This window comes from Myotis brandtii, unplaced genomic scaffold (genome assembly GCF_000412655.1).
Source record: "Myotis brandtii unplaced genomic scaffold, ASM41265v1 scaffold97, whole genome shotgun sequence".
NCBI lineage: Eukaryota > Metazoa > Chordata > Mammalia > Chiroptera > Vespertilionidae > Myotis > Myotis brandtii.
In genome coordinates, this window is record NW_005372020.1 from 594,289 (window position 1) to 600,371 (window position 6,083).

The window sequence follows — 6,083 nt, forward strand, 5'->3', positions numbered from 1 at the left end:
CAGGCCCGGCGTGGGCAGCATCCCTGCACCTGTGGGCTGCCCGGGACCTGCACCCACGGGTGACCTGGTGCCTTTGCACAGAGCAGGGAGCTTGAGAAAGCTGAGGTCTGAGCCAGCAGGGTCCATCCATCCATTCATCCATCCATTCATCCATCCATCCATCCATCCATCCATCCATCCATCCATTCATCCATTCATCCATTCATCCATTCGCTTATGAATTCACAGCTGTCTATGGAGCACAGGTTATGTTCCAGGCACGGCTCTCGGCCCTGCAGTGACCCAGACAGAGGACTTTCCTGCTGGGGGGGGAGGGGAGGGATAGGAAACTAATAACTAAGCGAACAATCCCCAATATGGGGCTGGGGTCGTGCTGGGAGGCGTGATCAGGGAAAGCTTCCGGGAGGCGGTGGCCTTGAAGGCCGAGAAGGGGCATTGCCTACAGGCGGGGGCCGGCCCCGCAGGGTGGATGCGGCTGATTTCGTCTCCCCGCCCGGATTCCAGGGCGGATGCGATGACGCTGGGCCGTTGAGAACAACATGAGAGGGACCGGGCGGCGCCTGACTACAGCGGCCGAAATAGCTCAGTTGGGAGAGCGTTAGACTGAAGATCTAAAGGTCCCTGGTTCGATCCCGGGTTTCGGCAGCTCTCCTTTTCCTTTTCTTTCACCCCCCCGCCCCGAGCGTGGTGGAAATAAGCGAGTGGAGAGAATACAGGGGGGTTCATTTTCTTTGTTTGAAACAGCTTCGAGTTTCCCCCCGGGAGCCCGAGCGGCTGGAAACCTCTCGGTGCGTCCCGTCTGGGGAAATCCAACAAGAGCAAGCTTTTCCTTGATCCTCATTTATTTTATGTCGTAAAAGCTGACGAACTGCCCCGTGTCTGTCGGCTGCTCGTCCATTCCCGCCGCCTGTGATCATTTCTGCTGCGTGAGCGAGCGCAGCTACATCAAGCGCGCGGTGTTGCGGGAGAAGATAAGGCGGGCAGACCTCCGGGCATGTGAATAGCTAAACTCCTTGAAGGAGAGATTTTAAAATAAAAGGTTGGGCAAAGCCCAAAAGGTGGAGATGCCGGGGATCGAACCCGGGGCCTCATACATGCAAAGCATGCGCTCTACCACTGAGCTACATCCCCCGCCCTCGGAGCCCCGCGGATGCAGGAAGTGGCGGCCTTTCTCCACGTGCATGTGTTTCTTCCTTTCGGGGTGCTCAGCGCCTCCAAGGATCGGAGCAGGTCCCTCCGCGCAGGGGAGAAGCCTGCCCGCCCCGCGGCGCAGGCGGAGACCGCGGGGAGTGATGCGCGCGGCAGCGGAAGGAGGCGGTTTCTATAGGAACAGGCGTGGAGGGGCCCTGGCATGGCTCGTCCTCGTTAGTATAGTGGTGAGTATCCCCGCCTGTCACGCGGGAGACCGGGGTTCGATTCCCCGACGGGGAGGCTGTGTATCTTTTACTGGGTTGTTTGGTTTTGTAGGGGCAACATTCAATAATAGGTCTGTTTGCCTTGTATGTATAGATGCATAACTCATGGACGCAGGCGGAAATACTTTTAACAATAAGGATTACGTAAATAAATAAGTAAACAAATACATAAAATAAATGAAAACATATCCTTGGGTGAGGATTAAAAGGAAAATAGTATGGAATGGATACCAGAGTCTGTCCTGTACAGTAAGGATAGTTCTGTTTTGTGAAACAAAAAACAAACGAAGAACAGGTCTGTGTGCAACCGGATGGCGTCACCAGAGAAGAGGGGGCTGGAGGGGGAAGAGGTCGGAGGGGTCAGAGGCGTGGTGAGCGAAGGGGACCAGCCTTCTGCTGGTGAGCACACAATGGAGTAGACAGAGGTTTATATACTGTTATTAACCAGCGTTCCCCTAGAGATTTGATTTTTTTTTTTTAATTCATTCCTGCACCTCCACCAAAAACAAGCTAAAAAAGGCTAGGCCCTTCCCTTTTGCTCCTGGTTCCAGCATCGGCTGGAACTCCGGCTGTGAGGTTATGAGAAACAGTCCTCTTTGGGAGAAAAAACATCGATTTGTTGTTCCCCTTACTGTGTTTTTTAAAACTTATCTTTCTTGCTTAAAATATCACAGATGCCCCCCCCCTTTTCATTTAAATTTATCTTTATTGTTGAAATACTGCAGGTGTCCCCTGTTTTCCCCCATTGAACCCCTCCATCCCTTACCCCCTCCCCCAGGCCTTCACCACACCACTGTCTGTGTCCACGGGTTCTGCATATATGCAAACAAGGTCTTTAGTTAATCCCTCCCACCCACGCCTTCTCTCTGAGGTTGGTCCATCTGTCCCCTGCTTCTGTGTGTCTGGGTCTGTTTTATTCCTGTTTATATTCATGCGTTCACTGGTGGTTTCTTGCATGTGCCCTGACCGGGGATGGCACCTGCAGCCTTGGTGCACTACGCATTTAAATGTATAGAATTTACTTAGAAAAAAAGGGCACTGCACACTTAAATGTATAAAATTTATTCAGGAAAACAAGATTTTAAGATGAGACTCTAGCAGAGAATTCCAGAAAGTGGTGTTGCAGGCCTGGGGGATGTAGCTCAGTGGTAGAGCGCATGCTTTGCATGTATGAGGCCCCGGGTTCGATCCCCGGCATCTCCATTACATTATTTTTCTCATTCTTCTTTCTCCTGTTCATCCTTAAAGCGCCTACCCGGATGCGGCGATAACAGGTGTAGCTCCTCCTGTCACCACCTGGAGGTGCGGTTTCCCCCACAGTCGAGATCGGCCTGGAACGTTCCAGATGTGCTTGTGCTGGAGGAGGCGAACGGGAGCAACTCACAGAACAACGTGAAGAAGGCAGAACCGACGTGATGCTGGGAACCACAGCGACACTGGGCAGAGTGTCCCGTTGGGCAGTGACAGCGCCTGCAGCGAGGCCTGCGGGGTGGGGCTCATTCCTAGCCGCCGGGGGTGATGTGTAGTGTCCGTCGGAGGTCAGAGGTCTGTGCCGGCCTTGCCCTTCGCCCTCCGTGCTGTCAGCAACAACCTTTTTCAGAGGGAGCCGCCCAAAAGGAGACTGGCGTTCCCAGCAGGGGCTTGCTCCCTGCTTCATCAGTAACAGGACCAGAATGAATGAATGTAAGAATGAATGAGTGAATGAATGAATGAATGAATGAACGAACGAATGAAGTGCATGAACTCTTTATACTTGTACACTGTATTTTATCACTAAAAATGAAAGCTATTTTTCATTAAATGAAGGGGTCCTGTTGCATCCTACGAGTCCAGTTCTTTGCCTGCAGTAATAATGGATCCTTGTCCATCAATCTGTCTCATTTGACTCCACACTTGTGTGTTTTTTTAATATATTTTTATTGATTTCAGAGGGGAAGGAAGAGGGAAAGAAATAGAAACATCGATGATCAGAGAGAATCATTGATCAATTGCCCCCTGCACACCCCCCACTGGGGATTGAGCCCGAGATCCGGGCATGTGCCCTGACCGGGAACGGAACTGTGACCTCCTGGTTCATAGGTAGACACTCAACTACTGAGCCACACCAGCCAGGCCACCTCACATTTTAAAACATCCCACCCACCCTCCAAAAAATTAAAAACATCCCACCTTAGATCTGGAGAGACTCTGCAAAGCCTTCATTTCTGAGATGAAACTGAAGTCCCTGAAGTGACTCACCCTTGGGCGGTGGCTGGTGGCGTAGGGGTGGCAGCTCCTGCTTGTAAACAAGCAAAGGTTGAAGTTAAATTTATGAGGCCTCACACGAAACTAATGATAGTTTCCCTTTGTAGCTGACCATTACGTATTTCTCATGGTGTCACCGGGAACCCCGGGTGGGCTCGGGCTGCCTGTCGCTGTGTCCAGCCACGATGGCAGGTTGAATCCTATGAGGCGTTTATTGAGGAGGCCAGCCCACCAAGAAGACAGGGCGCTTTCAAGCGTCAAAACCTGCCTTTCTGCAGATGCAGGGGGCGGGACTGTAAAGGGGAAGGGGCTGGGGTGAGGCAGCCCTGGGGGTCCACAGACGTCAGCTATTGTCTGGCCACGAGATGATGTGGATGAGATGATGTGGATGAGATGATGGTGAGGAGATGATGTGGGTGAGATGATGTTTTGACTCCTGGTGGGTCAGTCCGACCCTGCTTATCGGTTCTGCTTGCTGGATTCACAGCGGGGTCACCTCCTCAATCGCTTCGCACAGGCCTTGAAAGGGAAACTTAAGAAAAACCTCACCCCTTCTTCACATATGAGAAACTTAACCCCCAATTCATGTAAGTATATGTGTTCTAAGATTTAAAATAGTAGGATTATTTTTCAAATTAATTCAGGTGCTCTATCTATCAGATGATAGGTTCCCCCCCTATCAATACACAATGACAAGGGGGGGAAAATACCCTAAAGAGAGAGAAAAAAAATCACATCAGGCTTGTGTTGGAAAACGGAGCCTCCTAGGAAAGTTGTCGTGAATCTTGGAAAAAAATCGTTTCTAACACCATTTTATTTTACATTAAAAAACATCAACAACAACACAGCCCCTGCGATGAGGTCCCTGGAGACGTCAACTTCATACCAGAGACGGGAAGTGGGATGGCGGCTGCCCTGGGCCGGGAGGATGGGGTAATGGAGAGTTGGCTAATGGGTCAGAGGTCAGTTTTGCAAGACGAACACAGGTGTGGAGGTGGCTGCATAACAGTGTGGATGTGGAAGGTAGTAGAATGTGCCGCCCCCAGATATGCCACTTCGTTGTTGTTTTTAATGCTTTTATTGATCTGAGAGAGAGAGGAGGGGACAAGGAGAGAGAGAGAGAGAGAGAGAGAGAGAGAGGTCAAACCCACACAACCCGGGCACGTGCCCTGACCGACCACCGGGAATCCAACCACAGATTTTCTAGTTCCTGGGGCGACTCAACCAACTGAACCACTTGGATATAATTTTGAGCTGAAGGCACTTGGAAAACAGCAAACTCGGGGAGAGTCGTTCCCCGGGTCCCCTTAGCTGCCCGACAGTCTCCCCCAGGAGCTGAGAGGCCCGAGGTCCCCTCCGGGGGTTCCACCGACCAGCGAACTCCTGTCGCAGGACTGAGGCTAGGAGAGGACAGCCCACTTGGTCACAAGCGATCCTGTCTCCCACCCGTCCTCTTCCCCACGTGTCTTTCCTACAGTCATTCACTCTCTCCTAAGAGGCCTCCTTGCTCCCCCCTTTCCCTGTGGTTTTTAGGCCTCAGATCTAAATCGGCTTCTCTGAGCGACTCCCTGTCCCCAGGGTATCCCCCAGGGAGCGGTATTGGAGTCAATGAACACCTGGGTTTCCCTCCTGTTACTCCCCTTCAATGCCAGGGTCTCTAAGAACCCCCCTCAACACACTGGACACGCTGCGCTGTGCACGTAAAACAGGGTAAGCCGGGCCAGTGTGGCTCAGGGGTCGGGCATCGACCTCTGAACCCGGGGGTCGTGGTTCCATTCGGGTCAGGGCAGTGTGGGGCGGGCAGGAGGCGGCCGGTCGGTGATTCCCTCTCACCATTGCTATTGCTGTCTCTCTCTCTCTTCCTCTCTGAAATCAATAAGTATATATATTTATATTTAAATGGTTAATGAAGATGGTTCCGTTTTGTTATGTCTGTGTTGCCATGATGATTTTTAAAAGCCCCAGGAAGTTAGGGGGTGGGACTGGTTGTTTTTAAGCTGGAGCGGTTGTGTTCTGCTTCGGGGATGCAAATGTTCAGACGCGGACAGGAAAACAGCAGGGCCCTGGCCACTGTGTTCTGTGTGGGGTTTCTTTTTCGTGGTGTTTTCCGCCCCCCCCAAGCGGCTGATTCCCTTGACTCCCGTTTATGGTGGCAAAACCGATGACAAGACAAGGCAAGCCCTTCCCACCCAGCTCTCCCGGGAACAGGCCTGCCGGCCACTGTGTCCTCGGACATTCCCTGGACGCTGAGTGGTGAGTGCCATACGAGGCTGTCACCTTCGTGGCAGCTGAATCCTCTGCGGGGAGAGGAAGTTCAGCAGACACGCAGGCACCAGGCCCATCTCTGCCCTCCCAGCCCGCACCCAGCCCCCACCCCGGCTGCCGGCACCCAGGCCTTTGTGAGCTCAGTGCATCATGTGCCTG

The 6,083-nt window shown here is 52.5% G+C and overlaps 2 long non-coding RNA genes and 4 other non-coding genes across 6 annotated transcripts; 4 read left to right on the plus strand and 2 right to left on the minus strand.

Moving 5' to 3' along the window:
• Positions 1 to 490: 490 nt before the first annotated feature.
• LOC106724785 lies at positions 491 to 3,234 on the plus strand. The gene is made up of 2 exons (XR_001360622.1): positions 491 to 1,376; positions 2,664 to 3,234. It is a non-coding gene; the product is annotated as an uncharacterized LOC106724785 (long non-coding RNA).
• Positions 573 to 645, plus strand: TRNAF-GAA. The gene has a single exon. It is a non-coding gene; the product is annotated as a tRNA-Phe (tRNA).
• Positions 1,060 to 1,131, minus strand: TRNAA-UGC. The gene has a single exon. It is a non-coding gene; the product is annotated as a tRNA-Ala (tRNA).
• Positions 1,360 to 1,431, plus strand: TRNAD-GUC. Its single transcript has one exon. It is a non-coding gene; the product is annotated as a tRNA-Asp (tRNA).
• LOC102262381 lies at positions 2,464 to 4,085 on the minus strand. The gene is made up of 2 exons (XR_001360623.1): positions 3,585 to 4,085; positions 2,464 to 3,307 (listed from the first exon to the last, which is right to left on the minus strand). It is a non-coding gene; the product is annotated as an uncharacterized LOC102262381 (long non-coding RNA).
• TRNAA-UGC lies at positions 2,547 to 2,618 on the plus strand. The gene has a single exon. It is a non-coding gene; the product is annotated as a tRNA-Ala (tRNA).
• Positions 4,086 to 6,083: the final 1,998 nt, after the last annotated feature.